This window comes from Capricornis sumatraensis, chromosome 1, assembly GCF_032405125.1.
Source record: "Capricornis sumatraensis isolate serow.1 chromosome 1, serow.2, whole genome shotgun sequence".
Classification (NCBI taxonomy): Eukaryota; Metazoa; Chordata; class Mammalia; order Artiodactyla; family Bovidae; genus Capricornis; species Capricornis sumatraensis.
Genome location: NC_091069.1, coordinates 230,866,269 through 230,887,150, shown reverse-complemented (window position 1 = coordinate 230,887,150; position 20,882 = coordinate 230,866,269). Strand labels below are relative to the sequence as shown.

The following is a 20,882-nucleotide window of genomic DNA, read 5'->3' as shown; positions in this document are numbered from 1 at the left end:
ATTATAACATTGTGTTTCCTTTACACATTTTTTAAGTCTCTAAATAGCTGTGTGTTTTATTAGATCCTAAATATTAAAAGTCTCATCAGATTTCTCTCAAATATTTATAAAATAAAATTATACTCATATTTAAAATAGAACATGAATGTTCCCCTGTGGAAAAGATGCATTAAATATGACTGAGCCCCTTCCTTGGTTTATTTTTCTCGATGACACTTTTTATAAGTAGTATGTATTTTAGTTGCTTATTTTCTTATTTTCACTTGCAAAACTGGCTGCCAGCATCTCAGCCCAGTGTGTCAGGGGGCATCTCAAAGAGAATGGGGTAAATGAGCTGGTCTGATGCTTTGAAAATACGTATATCTGGATGAAATTGCCTATTTACTACACTATTCTATTATACACCATCTATGGGCTTTAAATACCAAAATATGAACACATTACATCTCCAATATCTCCTTTTAGAGTTTCCATTAAACATCACTTACCTGTGATTTATCTTTTAATTAAAATATTTATTGGCATAATTAAATAAACTGTAGATGGATTACTAAAATCATCTTAGAAATAGTACCTAAGGATCATTTGTTTATACTAAGAAAGTGACTTAAATGGGTGAATCTTTCCAATAATTGTTTTTTTCCAACAATTCTTCTATTGAAATTATTCCTTATAAGTAAAAGGGATGATGGCTACTAAAAAGCAGAATTTGTATTCTCAGGAAAACTTTTTCTTATTAGGAACAAATTCCAAATTATTATCATTATTATTTTTTTTTTTTTTTGTGAAATAGTTTCTAATGCTTCTTGCCCTGTAAAGTTTAGCATCTATTCCTGATTTTGCTTTTATTATGTATTTGTGCTGTGCTGTGCTTAGTTGCTCAGTCTTGTCCGGCTCTTAGTGAACCCATGACTACAGCCCACCAGGCTCCTCTGTCCATGGGGATTCTCCAGGCAAGAATACTGGAGTGGATTGCCATGCCCTCCTCCAGGGGATCTTCCCAACTCAGGGATCAAACCCAGGTCTCCTACACTGCAGGTGGATTCTTTACCATCTGAGCCACCAGGGAAGCCCAAGAATACTGCAGTGGGTAGCCTATTCCTTCTCCAGAGGATCTTCCCAACCCGGAAATCGAACTGGGGTCTATGCGAGATTAAAATTGATACAGTCTCTGTGCTCAGTCATGTTCAACTCTTTGCGACCCCATGGACTGTAGCCTGTCAGGCTCCTCTGTCCATGGGGATTCTCCAGGCAAGGATACTGAGTGGGTTGCCATGCCCTCCTCCAGGGGATCTTTCCAACCCAGGGATTGAACCCAGGTCTCCTGCATTGCTGGCAGATTCTTTACCATCTAAGCCACCAGGGAAACCCTTAGATCCCTGAAATACTGAACTAAATTAACAAGTCAGAAGGAAAATGTGACATTTCTTTTATACGTAATTACTGATTGAAGAATAGAGCATTGGTATTTTGCTCCAACAGAACCTGTTTCAAAACTTTCAGTGCTATCAAGGCAAACATAATAAGATTTGTTAAAATATTTATAGGAAAGAAATGACTCTAATGTCAAAATGAACATTAAGAAAAGCATGTAAACATGACAGAATCAGGAAAATGACACATTATTATCAAAGTGCATAGCCATCAGATGAAAGATAGGAAATACACAGCAGCTGGGAAATTTGAAGGCTAAATGCTTCCAGTATTATATTTGGAAAATAGTACAAACCACCAGCATCTAAGAAATGACAGACTGTCTAGTGAAACTTCTCTACCATCAGGAAGAAAATGCATGAATGAGAAAGTGTGGTCACACACCATTATGTTAAATCACTAGGTGCAGAGTTCAGAACTGGCATTAAACAGAAATTCTTGCCTGCCAGAGGGAAAAGTGGAGGGGATATTATGGTCAATATCCTTTGATTGTAAGTAATTCAACCTAGCTTGTGTGTGTTTTTTTAAAGTATTGATTATAAGTGGCTCATATGCTGATGGCATGACTGTGGCTAGGCTTCAGAAAGGAAGTAACTCCAGGAACTGGGAAACATCAGTTTCTCCCCATTTCTTGACTCTCCTTCTTCCTTGAAGTGTGCTGTGAGCGCAGATCTAATTCTGGCTAGGAGGACATTCAAAGACTATGTATACATGAACTGATAGGATAAAGCTAATGTGGTTTTTGTAGTGTTGATCATGAACAGGTTGGACCTGGGATGGTGACTCTTTGAACAAATTTGAGAATCCTTCAGGCTTATGATCAATGTGAAGGGAACCTGGGGTTAGAGCTAGTGTGTCATAGTAGGGCAGATTAGAAAGTAAATGTTCATGAGATCTGATATATGGGAGGTGGAGGCTCTAGAAAAGGACCAGGGGCTTGGCTTGTCCTTCTTGTCCTTTTAATTGAGAGAAGATTCTTCCCTGGACTCCTCGCATGGCTTGCCTCCTTCTGCCTCAGTACAAATGTCACCTACTCAGAGAGGACTTCCCTGTCCATTCTATTTAATGAAACCCCTATACACATTTATGATACTCTTCCATAATTACTGTGTTCCCCTTTAAAGCTTTATTTTTTTGAAATTGTCATATTTGTTCACTCATCTTTTGTCTGTTTTCATCTTCTTCCTCTCTTTATGACATCTGAGACCTTTTCTGAGTTGTTCTCCTTAGTATCTCTATCATCTAGCATGATGCCTAGCACATAACAGGTGCACAATAGCCATCTGTTGCATAAATGACTAGGAGCATATTTGCTGCTCTAGAATTGGAGCTAGGAGTAGTGTGTGGTACTAGGAGCTGGGGATGTATAGTATCTTGATTCTGTAGCAGAGTGAAGCTTTCTCTGGTCCAATCAGAGGAGAGTCTGCCCTTACAAGTTATTGGGGCCTAAAAGGACTTATTTATTATATCTATGCTTTAGCATCATTGGGAAATCAAGACTTATCAGCTAAGTTGGGGCTCAGTCATAGTGTAGGAGAGGACATTATGTGCTCAGAGTGTAAAGGGGCCTTAGGTACATCAGACACCTCTGTGCTTTATCTCCAAGATTCAAGGAAAGAGAAATGCTGGTTTGGAGAAAGAAAGAAGTGCTTGGGGCTATTACAGTGAATTTCTAATAGAGACCTTGGAGGGTGTTAATGAAGCAAGAATTTATTTTAAGTCACATCTATACATTTGAAATACTTGAATTAGAGTCTATAAGAAGGTAGGATATCTGCAGGTAAGCTTGAATTTTGGTGTTAGGATGCCATGGTTTTCCTCATAAAGTTTATCAATGTCTTTAATATCATAGGACTCAAACAAGGTAACACAATTGTACAGTTTCTTCCTTTGGATTGTCTTTCTGAGGAAGGCATTTTATGAAAGGATAAGATGTATGTCCATTTAAAGAAGAGGATATTCCCTGAGAGGGGAGCTGGAGTGAAATTTGGATGAAGGTAGGAAAGTTGGTCACTCGCAAGGATTATCTTTTTCACTAGAGTTCAGTTCAGTTCAGTTGCTCAGTCGTGTTGACTCTTTGCGACCCCATGAATCACAGCACGCCAGGCCTCCCTGTCCATCACCAACGCCTGGAGTTCACTCAAACTCATGTCCATCGAGTCAGTGATGCCACTCAGCCATCTCATCCTCTGTCGCCCCCTTCTCCTCCTGCCCCCAATCCCTCCCAGAATCAGAATCTTTTCCAATGAGTCAACTCTTTGCATGAGGTGGCCAAAGTACTGGAGTTTCAGCTTTAGCATCATTCCTTCCAAAGAACACCAAGGATTGATCTCCTTTAGAATGGACTGGTTGGATCTCCTTGCAGTCCAAGGGACTCTCAAGAGTCTTCTCCAACACCACAGTTCAAAAGCATCAATTCTTCGGAGCTCAGCTTTCTTCACAGTCCAACTCTCACATCCATACATGACTACTGGAAAAACCATAGCCTTGACTAGACAGACCTTTGTTGGCAAAGTAATGTCTCTGCTTTTGAAAATGCTATCTAGATTGGTCATAACTTTCCTTCCAAGGAGTAAGCGTCTTTTAATTTCATGGCTGCAGTCATCATCTGCAGTGATTTTGGAGCCCCAAAAATAAATTCTCACACTGTTTCCACTGTTTCCCCACCTATTTCCCATGAAGTGATGGGACCAGATGCCATGATCTTCGTTTTCTGAATGTTGACCTTTAAGCCAACTTTTTCCCTCTCCTCTTTCACTTGCATCAAGAGGCTTTTAAGTTCCTCTTCACTTTCTGCCATAAGGGTGGTGTCATCTGCATATCTGAGGTTATTGATATTTCTCCCAGAAGTCTTGATTCCAGCTTGTGGTTCTTCCAGCCCAGTGTTTCTCATGATGTACTCTGCATGGAAGTTAAATAAACAGGGTGACAATATACAGCCTTGACATACTCCTTTTCCTATCTGGAACCAGTCTGTTGTTCCATGTCCAGTTCTAACTGTTGCTTCCTGACCTGCATATAGGTTTCTCAAGAGGCAGGTCAGGTGGTCTGGGATTCCCATCTCTTTTAGAATTTTCCACAGTTTATTGTGATCCACACAGTCAAAGGCTTTGGCATAGTCAATAAAGCAGAAATAGATGTTTTTCTGGAACTCTCTTGCTTTTTCCATGATCCAGCAGATGTTGGCAATTTGATCTCTGTTTCCTCTGCCTTTTCTAAAACCAGCTTGAACATCTGGAAGTTGATGGTTCACGTATTGCTGAAGCCTGGCTTGGAGAATTTTGAGTATTACTTTATTAGCGTGTGAGATGAGTACAATTGTGCGATAGTTTTAGCATTCTTTGGCATTGCCTTTCTTTGGGATTGGAATGAAAACTGACCTTTTCCAGTCCCATGGCCACTGCTGAGTTTTCCAAACTTGCTGGCATATTGAGTGCAGCACTTTCACAGCATCATCTTTCAGGATTTGAAACAGCTCAACTGGAATTCCATCACCTCCACTAGCTTTATTTGTAGTGATGCTTTCTAAGGCCCATTTGACTTCTCATTCCAGGATATCTGGCTCTAGGTGAGTGATCACACCATCATGATTATCTTGGTTGTGAAGATCTTTTTTGTGCAGTTCTTCTGTGTATTCCTGCCACCTCTTCTTAATATTTTCTGCTTCTTTTAGGTCCATACCATTTCTGTCCTTTATTGAGCCCAACTAGAACTTCGACTCAAATGGCAGATTTTGGTAACATTGCATTGAAAATATGTTGCAAGTTTGTCTATATTATAGCCTGAAAATCTATTTTAAAAATCTTTTTTATATACTGGTCACTACTTTAATTGTTTTTATCTAAGAATAAACTTGTTTTTGCACCATCAGGAAACTATGTTCCCTGAATGCCAATTTCAGCAATCTCAGACTAAACAAATGAGCCTAACTTTAGTAACTCGTGGCTTTTACCACAGTCTCTTCTCCCTATATTTATGAATCTCTGATTTATATTCTTTCTGGAGGAAATTAAGTAAGAGAGTTAAGATTTGCTTATTCTAGAATGTGTTAGAAAAAGTGATATTTTAGCTTAATCTCTCCTGAATTCTCCCCTTAGAGGAATTCGCACCTTTAGATCATCTGTGCTTCTCAGGGTTGGTGTGAAAACACATTCAAGAACTTCAGGCCTTCACAGGTTAAATGTCATGTCTTAATCTTAAGTCTGCATCCTCTGTTCCAAGTTCTGATGAAACTGCTGAGTGAATCTCCACTGGCTTTTCAGAAAAACCCAGCTCCTATACAGAGGAGTAGGACCTAGGTCCAGTATATGCGCCTTTCCTAAGAGCACATTTCCCTTAGGCTGAGGTATTCTAAGAACTGGTGAAGGTGGGGTCCAAGGAGAAAGAAAATGTAGTTTATGGTGACTATCAGAATGCCAGATCCCACTGAAGGGTAGACTGGAGTAGGCAGATATAGGGTTTTTTCTCTTCTGTCTGTACAATTTCCAAATCTAGTTTCTTTCAAGATCTTTTCACCAGACTTCTGCTTCTAGCCAAGAGAGAATACAGAGATTGAATTTAATCTCCTGCTTTAAACAAACAAGAAAACAAGACAAAAATATATGAAAAATAGTTTTCAAGACACTGACATAAGCAAAGACAGATAAGCAAAGATCTTTGAAAGATGTGAAGCATGTGAAGTTAGCCATAGCTGTACTTTTATTCCCTGAGAGAGTTTCTAGGCCTTGGTGAAGAAAAAGTACACTGAGGCAGAGAACAGTGGACTCTCTGAGTTAAGGAGATGCTGCCCAGCGTCCAGAGATATTATGGTAGGTAGGGTTAACAGGAAGAGTTCACAGTATTGAAAGGAGAGAACTGCATAGAGCGAGAGTCTCTGAAATCGGCAGAATTCTCTGGTATTCGAGAGTACTAATCAACACATACTGAGGTCAAGGAACAAATGTGTGTGCTGTGTTCAGTCATGTCCAGCTCCTTTCAACTTCATGAACTGTAGTGCACCAGGCTCCCCTGTCCATGGAATTTTCCAGGCAAGAATACTGGAGTGGATTGCCATTTCCTGCTCAAGGGTATCTTCCTAATCCAGGGATGAAACCCACATCTCCTTTGTCTCCTGCTTTGCAGGCAGATACTTTACCACTAAGCCATCCAAGAAGTTCAGGAAAGAACTATTAAAAAAAAAAAGATTAAAGGTGATAGAACCTGGTATTCACACACTGCTAAGAAGAGGGCCTGATTTTACTAGCCACACTCAATAAAATCTCGCAATTCAGGGCACTGACTTATGGAGAGTAATTAATCGGCCCTAAACTAAATGTTACTCTAGTTCTACTTAACATACCTTAAAAGCAAAGTCTAAAGATTTCAAAATTTCCCCAAATAACTGCGTTGAAGAAGAAAATTTGAGAACATACAAAAAACATGCAGCCTTCAATGATATAAAAATCACAATGTCTGGCATCCAATCAAAGATTATCAGGTGCTTAATGGAGCAGAGATACATGACCCATTATGATGTGAAAACTCCATCAGCTGAAGCTGACCCAGAACTGGATTAAGATAAGGACATTAAACCATATTCAAAAAGCTAAATAGAATATCTTTAAAAGACTCAAACTTCTGGAGATGAAAGCCACAAGGACTGAAATTTTAAATATGATGAATAGAATGAACAACAGATAAGACATTACAAGAAAGAAAAAGATTAGTATACCGGAGACATAACAATAAAATGTATCTAAAATGAACCATTGAGAGACAAAAGGACAGAAAAGAAAAGTGCATTAGTGAGCTTTGGGACAACTTCAGGCAGCCTAATATGATTGTCTTTGGAGTTTCTGGAGAAAGGGAGTGGGGCATAGAAAAATATTTAAATAAGTAACGGCTGAATAGTTTTCACAGTTGTTGAAATTTTAAACCCGCAGATCCTAGAGCTCAATGAATCCCATTCACGAGAAACATAAAGAAACTAAACCGTCATATCAAGACTGAATTATTTAGAAGGAGTGATGAAAAGGAAATTTTAAAAACAGCTAAAGGAGAAAAGAAAAAAAATACTATAGATGAATAAAGGTAAGACTGATGACAGATTTATCAGAAACGATGCAAGACAAAGATGTCCACACTGGTATGGAGGTTTTTGCTCCCCGCTTTCCTCGACACTGTCACAGAGAGGGTTTGGGGCATCGCATTATAGCCTTGCAAGGCTGGATCCCTTGTTTAGCCTGCCCACTCCACTTTTGAAAGTGTGTGTCACCCCTATGTTGTGAGCAAGTTTCTCTGTGCCATTTTTCCAACAGTGTTATTTCTTAATTAACGTATACACATTTTTTTTAGACATAATGTTATTGGACACTTACTGGACTATAGTGTAAACTTAGTTTTATATGCACTAGGAAACCAAAAAATTCGTGTGACTTGTTATTACAGTATTCACTTTATTGCAGTGGTCTGCAACCAAACTCACAATATCCTTAAGATGTGTCTGTATACTTAAAAAAATAATGATCTAAAATAATGTGAACTCTATCAATAAAATTTTATATGTGTTAAACATGATTAGTCAGATTCATATTAAACTCCTAAAATTGTCCTGAAAATGTAATTTATTTTATGTGTCCTTGTTTTAAAATGATTTTTTTTGGCCCATATTGGACATTAACCCTCAATGAGATTTATGATTTGGAATTAATTATATTGCCCTCTAGTGCTACAGACATCACATGATTTGGCTTTCCCATGGAAGCACAAGACATAAAGCCTCTGAGGACAAGGTTCTTGTGTTTGCTTGCATAGCCTTCTCTTTTTTCTTTATATGTTCACTCAAAAATATGTGCCAAGGAGGGATGGAATAGTAATTCCTGGAAAATAATTCCTCTTTGTCTTTTTCCTTTGGCATTGTGACTTTCATTTCTACCGACTGGAGAACAGTAAAAACTAATCTTTATTAATAATATTCTTCAAATTGCATTTTTACAATATTTCAGGAGTGTCATTTGTGTTAAGAAGTCCATATTAAGCATTTTTATAATTTTAAATATAAACTCTCATAAAATATCCTTAATTGCTCATCTGTGTTTCTGAAACATTTTCTTTTGGATTTAGAGACTTCTTTATGTCCCTGAGAAACTCCACTCAGAGGACAAATCTGCAGGTAATTTTTGTGACAATTGGTATAATTTAAATGGATTTGTTGGGATTGGGAGTGACTAAAAATTGTTGGTGGGATTGATAGCATAATCACATGAAAAGTTGCATACAGATGTTTATAGCAGCTTTATTCATATCTGTCTAAGCTTGGAAGCAACTAAGGATGTCCTTCAGTAGATGAATGAATGAATAAACTGCGGTACCACCAGATAATGGAATATTACTTACTGCTAAAAAGAAATGAACTATCAAGTCATTAAAAAAATGGGATAAGCTTGAATGCATATTACTAAGTAAAAGAAGACAATCCAAAGAGGCTATATACTGTATGATCCCAACTGTATGACACTTTGGAAAAAAGCGAAACTATTTGGAGACAGTAAAAATAACAGTGGTTGCCATGGGTACAAGGGTGAGGTAATGAATAGGTAAAGCAGTGAAAGGATTTCTGGGGCAGTGAAACTATTCTGCATGCTATAGTGATGTGTACTTGAATTGCATGTGTGCATGTGTGCTAAGTCCCTTTAGTCAGTCCGACTCTTGGCGACGCTATAGACCGTAGCCCACCAGGCTCCTCTGTCCATGAGATTCTCCAGGCAAGAATATTGGAGTGGGTTGCTGTGCTGTCCTCCAGGGGATCTTCTGGACCCAGCGATGGAACCCAATCTCTTAAGTCTCCCTCATTGGCAGGCAGGTTCTTTACCACTAGCACCACCTGGAGAGCCCTGTGCTTGAACTGCATGTGTATCAAAACACATGAAATGTATAACATCAAGAGTGAATGAAGGACTTCCCTGATGGTGCAATGGTTAAGAATCCGCCAGCCAAAGCAGAGGATGCAGGTATGACCCTTGGTCTGGGAGGGATCAACTAAGCACTCTGTGCCACAAATCCTGAGCCTGCACACCTAGAGCCCAGGCTTCGAAACAAGAGAAGCCACCACAATGAGAAGCCTGTGTTTTGCAATGAAGAGTAGCCCTGCTTGCTGCAAGTAGAGAAAGTCTGTGTGCATCAGGAAAAACTCAGTGCGGCCAAAACCAATAAATAAATAATTTTTAAAAAGAGTGAATCGATAGAAAGAAACATACTGCTCTGATGGGGAATGTTGATAGTCGAGGAGGCTATGCATATGAGGGGACAGAGGGTATACAAGAGCTCTGTACTTTCAGTCAGTTTCTATTCAGTTTCACTGTGAATCTAAAATTGTTCTTTTTTAAAACAAACAAACAAACAAACTTTTAGTTTAAAAAATTGTTGGTGGGCATTTGGAACTGAGATTCCATTTGATGCAATGAAAATAACATGAAGGCCCTTGAATCTGACAAGCATTACTTGAAATTTTATGATCATTAGTCTGAAAACTTTGTGAAGTTTAACTTCTCTAGGACTCAGTTTTCTTGAGAATAAGTTAAGTGAATAATATTTATCATATAGAATTTATATGAGGAGGAACTTAGATAACTCTCTACATGCTCAATAAATAGTAGCTATCATTTGTAACATAATATAATTCAGATTCAGGGCCAAGGGGACTCATCCTTCATACCAGTGGGAGAACAAGAAAGGCAATAGATAAAACTACACCTTTTCAGAAGCAGTTTATGGGAGACAGAGAAAAGATTAAATTTGACCAGGCTCAAGTATATTGTATTTAAATTTTTTCCCCTTTTACTCTAGCAGTGATAATGTGAGATCTCTTTTGATAAATTGTTTGTATCTTAAAAAATATCATGCATACTCCCCCTAGAAAAGGTATTCAAATGATCTAGTATTGGAAATGGTGCATAAAAAGCCATTATTTCTTGATGAATTTGCCCTCCAAATATTAGAAATGACTAATATTTCTAAAAAAATATTGTTGTTTAGTCACTCAGTCATGTCTGACTCTTTGCAGCCCCATCGACTGTAGCCTGACGGGCTCCTCTGTCCATGGGATTTCCCAGGCAGTGCTGGAGAAGGTTGCCATTTCCTTCTCCAGGGCATCTTCTTGACCCAGGGATCGAACCCAAGTCTCCTGCATTAGTAGTCGAATTCTTTACCACTGAACCACCAGGGAAGCCCCATTTCTAAAAATAGAAGAAAGGAAAATACATACCTGAAAAACATTGCTAGGAAGGAGTAGTAACAGTATGCTGTATCCTAGTCAGTAATCTTACTGAGAAATTAAACTTGCAGTGGGGCTGATAAATGGGGAGTAATGACAGGACAAATATCTTGAAAAATACAAAAAGGAAAATTGAAGGCAGTTAGGAGAAGTAGATAACTATAACTGTCAGATAGCTTCTTTTTCATTTTGTTTTACCCTACACCAAAAATCCTCACTTAAGAAAACAAAATTATGTGCCACAGCATCCATTCCTCCCTTTTTTCTTCCTAACAATCCCCTACCCCTCCTTTTTGTTAATATCGCCCCTTTGTCCCTTGAAGCCCATAGGCTTCAGGTAAGAAAACTTCCCCTGGTTCTAGGGACTGGGATCACTGACTACTCATAATCCCTCTTCTTTGTCAGTGATTGCTGCAGAAATGAGCATGTGATGTGGCCCAGTTTGTGCCAATGAGATGTAAAGAAAGGTTTGCTAAGTGCTTCAGGGAAAGACATTTTCTTGCTCTTAAGAAAGAGCCGCTCAAAAGGGTTATTCCCCCTTTCTCTGGTCATCACAGAGGTGCAGATAAAAAGCTCAGAACCGCCACAGCCCTTTTTCCACCATGCAAAAGCTAATCTACGGGTGAAACGAATTCACAGTGGAGGACTTAGTGAATGACAGAGAAGTAGGGCTGGAGTTACTGGCTTGTTCCAGACCTACACTATGCCTTCCTCTGGAATTCTGGGTATGAACCTATACATATTCTTATCCGAGATAGCTTATAGTTTAATTTGCAGCTGAAAGCATCCCAGCTAATATCTGCTGACTAATGAACTATTAGAAATGGTTATTTCTGACGTATTGGTTTTTATTAACATTGTACACAAAAAATGTTAACAAAGATATGGTAAGACTTTTAGGTCAAGGCATGCCGGGGTCCAGCCCCTGTGGATCCAGGGAATTCGAAGGGTGGATGGCGTTGGTGTGGAAAGACTTGTTTATTTATTAATATAAGATTAGATTAAGAAACTATAGTGTAGTAAGAAGATTAAGTGGAGGAAGAGGGCTGAATAGCTTGGTTTACGCGGAAGACCAATAAAATTCCAGGCAAGGAATTTGCACCATCTACATTGGGCCACCGGCGCCCGCTTGAATATCTAAGGGTGCCTCGCCTTAAGCTCCCTTTCGCGCGGGTCTTAACAGCCAGGGCAAGTAAGTAGACCTGGCGAGCCTCCACGCCCCAGATGGAAATTCAGCCTGAAATTAAAGTAAAGAGCAGAGGGAGGGAAAGAGAGAGAAGAAGAGAGAGAGAGAGACACGGTGGGGAGCCAGATTCCCAAGAAACCAGGCCGAGAGACTAGTTCTAGAAACTGGTCCGAGAAGCTGGTCCCATCCTTTATTGTTCAGAAGGCCTTTTATACTTTTGATAAAACACGGAGATCAATGGGTAACAGAAAATTATGTAGCATTCGCAACCCAGACTCTTTCTGTATATCATTTTGTATACAAAAGGTCTCAGGTGATTTACATTATCTTCTGGCCAAGAGGCTTGTTAACACTTTTTGGCTCTCTTCCTTAATGAATGTTAATTTTGTTTCTCCTGAAGTGTTTTTCTTTAATCTACATCTCCTTAAAGCGCTAAAGTTACATCTCTATAGAACAAAGGCGCAGTGGGTTATAACAAAGAAGGTACTTAACTCAAAGATCTAATGTTGCTCATACAAGGTCTACTACTTGTTTTTCTATATACCAACTATATCTAAAAATAAAGGATATGAAAATTCAGCAGCAAGCATTGACTCAACAAATGAAACTTTTAATCAGTCCTATTCTAAAGATTTTGACTCCTCGGAAGCTCCTACATTCCTAGGATGTTTTAAGGTTCCTGTGCCTCCTGCGGTCAGGAGGCCTCAAACAATCACATGCGCAGCTGTACAAGTCCTGCAGGCAGGCCAGAAAGCCATCAGAGGGGTATTTGGATTGAAACACTCTTTCAAATGCAGAAGACTAAAGCCCTGAATTGACTTTTTCCAGAGAATGTCAGAAGAGTGGAAAAGCAGAGCACAAAAACCGGCAGATTTTTGTTGGGGTACATGCTTAGGAATTTCCAGAGGGGTCCCTGAAGTCTGAGCACTCCTATGCGTATGTCAGCTTCCTTCCTCATGACCTTGTCACGGGCGGGATTCCTCACACTGGCTCCCGGCAAAGGCATAGGATAAAGAAGAGTTTCCCAGGTGGCACAGTGGTAAAGAATTCACCTGAAAGTTGGGAGACGTGTGTTCGATCCCTGGGTTGGGAAGATCCCCTGGAGCAGGAAATGACAACCCACTCCAGTATTCTTGTTTGGAAAATCCCCATGGACAGAGAAGCCTGGCAAACTACAGTCCATGGAGTTGTAAGAGTCTGACATGACAGAGCATACACACACACACACACACACACGCACACACACACACACACACACAGAATAAAGAAAATCAGGAATTTGATACCCTAGGAAAAGAGTTCTGAAAAGGTGTTTGATTTGACTATCTGGAGCTACCACACCATTCATTTTTTAATGATTAAGCCCTTATGCTAATATCCTTTTGATTCACTTTGTTTTTTGACAATTTTATGAATTATATGACCTCATACCTATCTGGGTTACAGACAGCAGAAACATCATGAATATCTGTGTAACAGAATTGGAATAGATTCATGGGACTTAATCATATCGTGAATAAGGGAAGCTGAGTAATACTAACAGTTATAGAAAGGATGATGGCAAGGGATTTTTTTTGTAACTGGATTTAATATAACTGTAACTTCAGATGTAATAGCCTTTTAAGACTAGGTTTGCTAACAGGTCTAAAGGATGAATGTGTTATCAGATTGTGGAGATAGAATCACACTGATGCTTTCTATGATATAAAAATAACCTGTCTTGATTTTTCAATATACAAGTAATTAGCAACATATAGGAGGACAGCACATTTTCCCTAGTTATCTTGGACTGACTTTCATGTACTTTGCATTTTACTTGTAAATCTTCTTGATGGGAATGGAATTAGAATGCCACTGATGACGAGTAAATGTAGTATGTCATTCATGATGAAATAAATGTGTATTTGTTAAATCAATCAATGAATGAAGACTTTTTCACCTTTGTTTTAGTTACCACTTAAGCACATGGCTAGTAGAATAATCCTATATAGTTAAGATGCTGGATGCTACAAACCACTCATGAAACTCTTCACATTGCTTTATTGTTAGATATTACTTTTTTGTTCTAGATCCAGGTTCATCTTTCCAGGTGCCTATAGAACATTTTCATATGCATGTTCTACTATCAGCTCAAACTTTATATCTTGTCTGGATCTTCTTCTCATCTCCCCACCCCTCTTTTCAACTGGTGACTTGCCTCTCTCCCCATCACTAAGGGATACGTCTACAAGGCACCATTCACTTTTTTCTCTCCATTATCTCTCTTATTTAATTAGCCATGGAGCCTTGTTTACTCTTCCTTTGGAATGTCCCTTTCTTCCCAGTCCCATGGCTACAGCCCTTCACTGACTCATTGTTGTTATAGGCATGTCACTCTTTCCTAGCCTCTATTTACCTCCAAGTCAAATCACACCACACATTTTGGCCAGATTAATCTAACTAAAACATTGCTTTCATTGTAGCTTTCTTTGTCTTGAGAACTCACAGCAACTGTATGTGACTTGAAGTTTGAAATCCAATTGAACTTGACTGTCATTCAAGGTCGTTTATTATCAGTCTAACATTACTGATAGTAATTGTCTTTTAAATCTCCTCAGACTAAACTCTCTGCTGTAAGTTGGTTTCTGGCACAAACTTGGCACAACCCCACAACATTACTTATGTTGTTTCTGCCAGAAATGCCCGTTTTTAAATCCTTATCCAATTCAATCCCTTCCCTTGCTTTTTTGCCTTCATACCTGACTCTCAATTCAAATATCTATGCCATGCTTTCTTCAAGTTGAGCTAAATCTTACTTCTATTAAGTTTGTGTGATATACTCAGTTGCTAAGTCATATCTGACTCTTTGCAATCCCAGGGACTGTATCCCACCACACTCCCCTGTCCATAGGGTTTTCCAGGCAAGAATATTGGAGTGGGCTGCCATTTCCTTCTCTAGGGGATCTTCCTGACCCAGGGATCGAACCTGTGTCTCCTGCATTGGCAGGTGAATTCTTGACCAGAGTCACCTGAGAAATAATTGTGACTATCTCAGTTCAGTTACTCCTTCCTGAAGGAGCATATCCCCAAGACTAAATTGCCTCAAGTTGTTTAAAGTTATAAAATTGGATTGTCAGTACTATGCAACTTTGAATGGAGGCCTCCCAGGTGGTGCTAGTGGTGAAGAACCCTGCTTGCCAATGCAGAAGGCATAAGAGACCTGGGTTCAATCCCTGGGTTGGGAAGATCCCTAAGGGGAGGGCATGGCAGCCCACTCCAGTATTCTTGCCTGGAGAATCCCACTGGACAAAGAGCCTGGCAGGCTCCAGTCCATATGGTCACATAGAGTCATTCATGACTGAATCAACTTAACACACACACACACACACACACACACACACACACACGCAGCCAAGCCTCTGCTCCATTTCTGGCTGGATGTAGGGAGTGACAAGCCCTGGAGCCATGATTCCAGTCATAATATAGCTTGGTGGTTATCTACTAACTGTGGTTTTCCTCTTTGTGGCTTCCTTAATAGGAATTTCTCCAATGGAAAAGATAATTAAATGTTGACTTTAAAAATTCTTTCCTTATGCATAGGTACACTGTAGTTATAAAATCTACCCTGTGTTGGGAGAATGCTTTAAAATCATTTAAAATAATATTTAGGAAAAAAAACCCCTAATGATTGGACTTGTACCAATATATGTAAAAAAGCATAATAAAAAATTGGTTATATTTTTATCTTAGTATATCAAAATTTATGTACTCGAAAAAAGACTGGAATATTATTATTAGCAGTGGTTATTTTGGATGATGGTTATTGAATGACTTGCTATCTTTTAAAATACTTTATTTTTTAAACTTGTGTTTCAGAGAAGTACAGTAATGCATAGTTCAAGTAGTCTATAGAAGATACTGTTTAAGCAGGTAAAGTCCAGATATGTGCTGCATTTTTTGAAAAGCATTAGGAGTATGAATAAATAGGTCAAAAATTATTTATTCGGGCTTACAGGACACAAAGATAGTTAAATGCAATATAGTAACTATTTTGCTTTGAATTTCTAAAATTAAGAAAGTAAAAGACGTTACTTTAACACTAATTTTTGTTTTGTTTATATTTTTATTATTATTAAAAATTTAAAGCATACTGAAAAGTATAGAGAACACTATATATAAACACCTGTATATCTCCTACTGGGATTTTACAATTATTGAAACTTCTGCTGTATTTCTATTTTATAGGAAATCTTATAGAATAAATTATAAGCATCCTAACATTTTATCCCTAAATAGTTCAGAATGAATTTCTTAGAAAATGATTGCAGTTTTATACATAATTACAGTTCTATTATCACCACTAAAAATAGAATAATGATTGCCTTACGCTATCTTGTATTGAGCCAATATTCCAATTTTCTGTCTTGTCCCTAACATGTCTTTTATAGCTAGTTACTGAACCCAAGATCCTAACCAGGAACACACAGTGTATTGGCTGTGATGTTTCTTATTTGTTTTTATTTACAACATCCACGTTGCCCTCCTTCCCTCCCTTCCTTCCTTTCTTCCCTCTCCATGGTATTAACTTGTGGATGAGCTGCTGCTGCTGCTGAGTCGCTTCAGTCGTGCCGAACTCTGTGCGACCCCATAGACAGCAGCCCACCAGGCTCCGCCGTCCTTGGGATTCTCCAGGCAAGAACACTGGAGTGGGTTGCCATTTCCTTCTCCAATGCATGAAGTGAAAAGTGAAAGTGAAGTCACTCAGCCGTGTCAGACTCTTTGCAACCGAATGGACTGCAGCCTACCAGGCTCCTCCGTCCATGGGATTTTCCAGGCAAGAGTACTGGAGTGGGTTGCCATTGCCTTCTGTGGATGAGCTAGTTGCCTGGTAAAAACCCCTGCTTTTTGAATTTGTTTAATTGCTTTCTGGTGATGCTGCTTTAACTTGTTCTTCCAGCTCCTGTTTTTCTATAAACCAGAAGTTTGATCTTTAGGAGTGCTTCCATTCAAGTACATTTCGACACAAATACTTTATTAGTAATGTCACCTAGTTCCTAATGCATCCAACTCTCTTCCACCATTGTGCTGACACTAATCCCTGAGTCCAAGAGGCCCCAGCCAGATCTTTTCCCACAAAGCCGCATTCCTCTCCTCCAGCCAAGTCTCTCCAGTGATGCCTCAGCATCAATTTAAGATTGATTAGTTTTCTGAAAATGAAATCCTCTAATTAAATTAAGTAGTTAACATTTAAATACACTTAAATTTTAGACAGTAAAATTGTCTAAATTGTCTGTCTACAATGCGAGAGACCTGGGTTCAGTTCCTGGGTTGGGAAGATCCCCTGGAGAAGGAAATGGCAATCCATTCTGGCACTATTGCCTGGAAAATCCCATGGACAGAGGAGCCTGGTAGGCTACAGTCCATGGGGTTGCAAAGAGTCAGACACGACTGAGTGACAGAGCTAAGTTTTAGAAATCCCTTGGAGTATGTGAAAAATATCTTTGACTCTGAAATATGGTCTTCCAAATATAAATACTGTATTAAAGCAAATGACTTAGCGGGTTAATTCATTTTTCTTCAAGTGTTCAGTTCAGTCGCTCAGTCATGTCTAACTCTTTGTGACCCCATGAATCACAGCACGCCAGGCCTCCCTGTCTATCACCAACTCCCGGAGTTCACTCAAACTCACATCCATCCAGTCAGTGATGCCATCCAGCCATCTTATCCTCTGTCATCCCCTTTTCCTCCTGCCCCCAATCCTTCCCTGAATCAGAGTCTTTTCCAATGAGTCAACTCTTCGCATGAGGTGGCCACAGTATTGGAGTTTCAGCTTTAGCATCAGTCCATCCAAAGAACACTCAGGACTGATCTCCTTTAGGATGGACTGGTTGGATCTTCTTGCAGTCCAAGGGACTCTCAAGAGTCTTCTCCAACACCACAGTTCAAAAGCATCAATTCTTCAGTGCTCAGCTTTCTTCACAGTCCAACTCTTACATCCATACGTGACTACTGGAAAAACCATAGCCTTGACTAGATGGACCTTTGTTGGACAACTAATGTCTCTGCAGGTGTTAGCTCAATTCTTTTTTCACATTTTGCTAAATAAACATATCGATATGTGTCATGCATGCTGCAGAACTGTTGGCTTCTGCTGTGTAGGCATCCCAGGGCCCTTATGCTGCCTCTTTTCTGGGGCTCACAGGAGCCAGAACACAAGTGCCCTTGTGTATGCTTCCCTGTGCTTCCCAAGGCATGCCTTCTGCCAGTCAAAACTGGCTGTTCCCACTGTGCCAACCTCTCACATCGGTCCCTGGGCTTTTGCCAGTTTTTAAACTTGGCATGAGAACTTGTACTGCAAAAGTTTGTGTTACTACATTTACAGCTCACTTTAAATTCTAGGCAAAAATATAACTCCCCAGTGTTTCTTTGGGAGAGTACTTAAATACCCCTTTTGAACTTTCGGCACTCGGCACATGCACTTGTGTGAAAGGTGCTAAATACTTATGCAATTTAAATAAAAATTTAAATGAAAGCCTGTAACCATAATCGACTGTGTATATTTGCTGTGGTTATTATAGGGCATCACTTACCTAATTAATGGAATATACACTTGATTCATTGACATTTCTGAATGGCGTCTAGGATGTGGCCACAAACTTGCTCATGCACTTCATAATATTCTTAGTGACATTATCATTGGAAGTTATGTGCTCAAAACAAGTGGAGGAGTGAATTGATTACTAACTTGGTCTTTAATCGAGCAGATTTATATATCAAGATGCGTTGTCCTTGTGTTATTTTCAGATTGCAGAAAAAAACACTCCTTTAAATATGGATTGTTGGGAAAAAGTATAAGTTAGAAATATGAGAAATGTAGATGAAGAAGTAGATAGAAATAGAAACACTTATTTTTTTCACAGTTATAGATAATCTGCTTTCCACTTTAGAAATGCCTTTGACTGGAAAGGATTATATAGTATATGTTCTTCAAGCTATTATGTAAAATTTTATTTCTCCATGAGTTCCTAAGCTAGAAGCCAAAACAATGTTTTTTTGGGCCTAAGTGCATTGCTTGATCTTGCAGAGCCTATTTCATGGTCTGCTAGATCCTAATGGAGACGGCTGGTAATGAGAAAATATTTATTTATATATAAAATAAATTTACAACAGAGTGCAAAAAGTGTGTAAGCAAGCAGTACCAGATTTAAAAAATTCATAGTGAGACCATATGAATGTTTCTAGTTTTTTCTGAGAGAACCATCTCTCTACACACACAATTTAGCTGCCTTGTGTTCGTGTGTGTGTGTGTGTGTGTGTGTGTGTGTGTGTTTGTGTGTGTTTATTAGTTGCTCAGTCCCGTCCAACTCTTTGCAACCCCATGGACTGTAGCCCACCAGGCTCCTCTCTCCACGGAGAATCCCATGAATAATATTGCAGTGGGTAGCCATTCCTTTCTCCAGGGGATTTTCTCAACCCAGTTTACCTACATTGCAGGCAGATTCTTTACCATCTGAACCATCAGGGAAGCCTCTGTGTGTGTGTGTGTGTGTGTGTGTCTGTGTGTGTGTATTCCTCTTACTCAGCGGTACGTGAGTGCCTTGGGGTATCATAGCGGATGACTCTTGCTGTATAACTTAAGCTCTAGGATTCTTACTATCCTAAGAACTATTTATCAGATTGCTGCTTTCCTGAAAATTGATTAATAGCAAATGTTGAGTTTATTTGTTTGAGGCAAGTTCTGTGCCCCAGTTAAGTGATTTATATATTTCACCATCTAAGAACTGTAAAAGAAACTTCTATAGGGTCTTTCAGTGACCTTAGTAGCTGATGTGTTAATAACATTTCACACTGACGATTTGTGGCAGGCTTCTTGCCCAAAGCTCTGTAGTGAATTATTGCTGCATTGCAGATTACAGTTTAATTCCTTTAAAAAAAAAAAAAAAAAGCCTCATTGATGTTTGGGCTGCAGGATCCAAAACCATACTCAGTCTGCTACATCTTGGAAAAACTCATCCGTTTAGATGGAACTCATGAGATTCATAAATACACTTTGTGCCAAAAAGCATAATGTGATACCTTGATTAGTGAAAGCTCTAGGAACTGGTCTCCTTTATGATGAAACTGGCACTATTAAAACTGTGGGAGGTAAAAGTTTGTATGTGGTAAACCGGCTTGACAAATGGCACCGCACGGCTTCCACTTGTCCCATCTAAATACAGGAGGCCAAGGCTACAAGGAACAAAATGGTGAGGCTGTCAAAATATGCCTCACCCTGTGGAACCAATGCCCTCCTATGCTCTTTACCCTCAACTTTCCCAGAAGAAGAAAGCCTAATAACTCTCACTTTCATTAGCTTTCCTTGTTGACTGAATGCCTCTTGATGAGCAAATTATAAAATGGCAGTCTATATCCTCAGTTTGGCACGAAACTTTTGTTTGCCCCAGAGTGTTTTGTTTTGTTTGCGGGAATGAGTTAGTTGTCAATGTTCTGAAAATACAAACATTTTACATAAAAGTAGGGGTCAGCATCTGTCTTGAAATACCAGAAGCTCTTGTAACATTTGTAACCATGCGGACTTTCCCCTGACCACCCAAACTTGAAGCTGGGGGGTGTCTGGCCTCTGCAGATGGAGTGTGCCCTTTATGGGAAACTCATCATTGCCCCTCCTCAGTTGCTTCACTCATCTATGTCCCCTGCTTGCCCTTGTGGACATTTTATTTTTATGTTTTTGTTGTTGAATACTTATTCATTTACTTGACTGTGTCAGGTCTTAACTGTGGCCCATGAGAGCTTCGTTGCAAATGTAGGATCTTCGTCTAGTTGCTGTGTATTGCCTTGGTTGCCCTGTGGCATGTAGGATCTTAGTTCCCTGGCCAGGGATTGAACCCACATACCCTGCATTGGAACACAGATTCCTAACCACTGGACCACCAAAGAAGTCCCTGGACATTTGTTTGGATTCTTGTATTTCATGACTATTTTACCCTCAACGGAATGCCCAGGTGATACAGTGGTGAAGAATTCGCTTGCCAA

At 39.3% G+C, this 20,882-nt stretch overlaps 1 pseudogene; it reads left to right on the top strand.

The window, feature by feature from the left end:
• The first annotated feature begins 7,533 nt into the window (after nucleotides 1-7,533).
• The window catches only part of LOC138076855 (gamma-enolase-like), a 97,663-nt pseudogene continuing 84,314 nt past the window's right edge, over nucleotides 7,534-20,882 (top strand).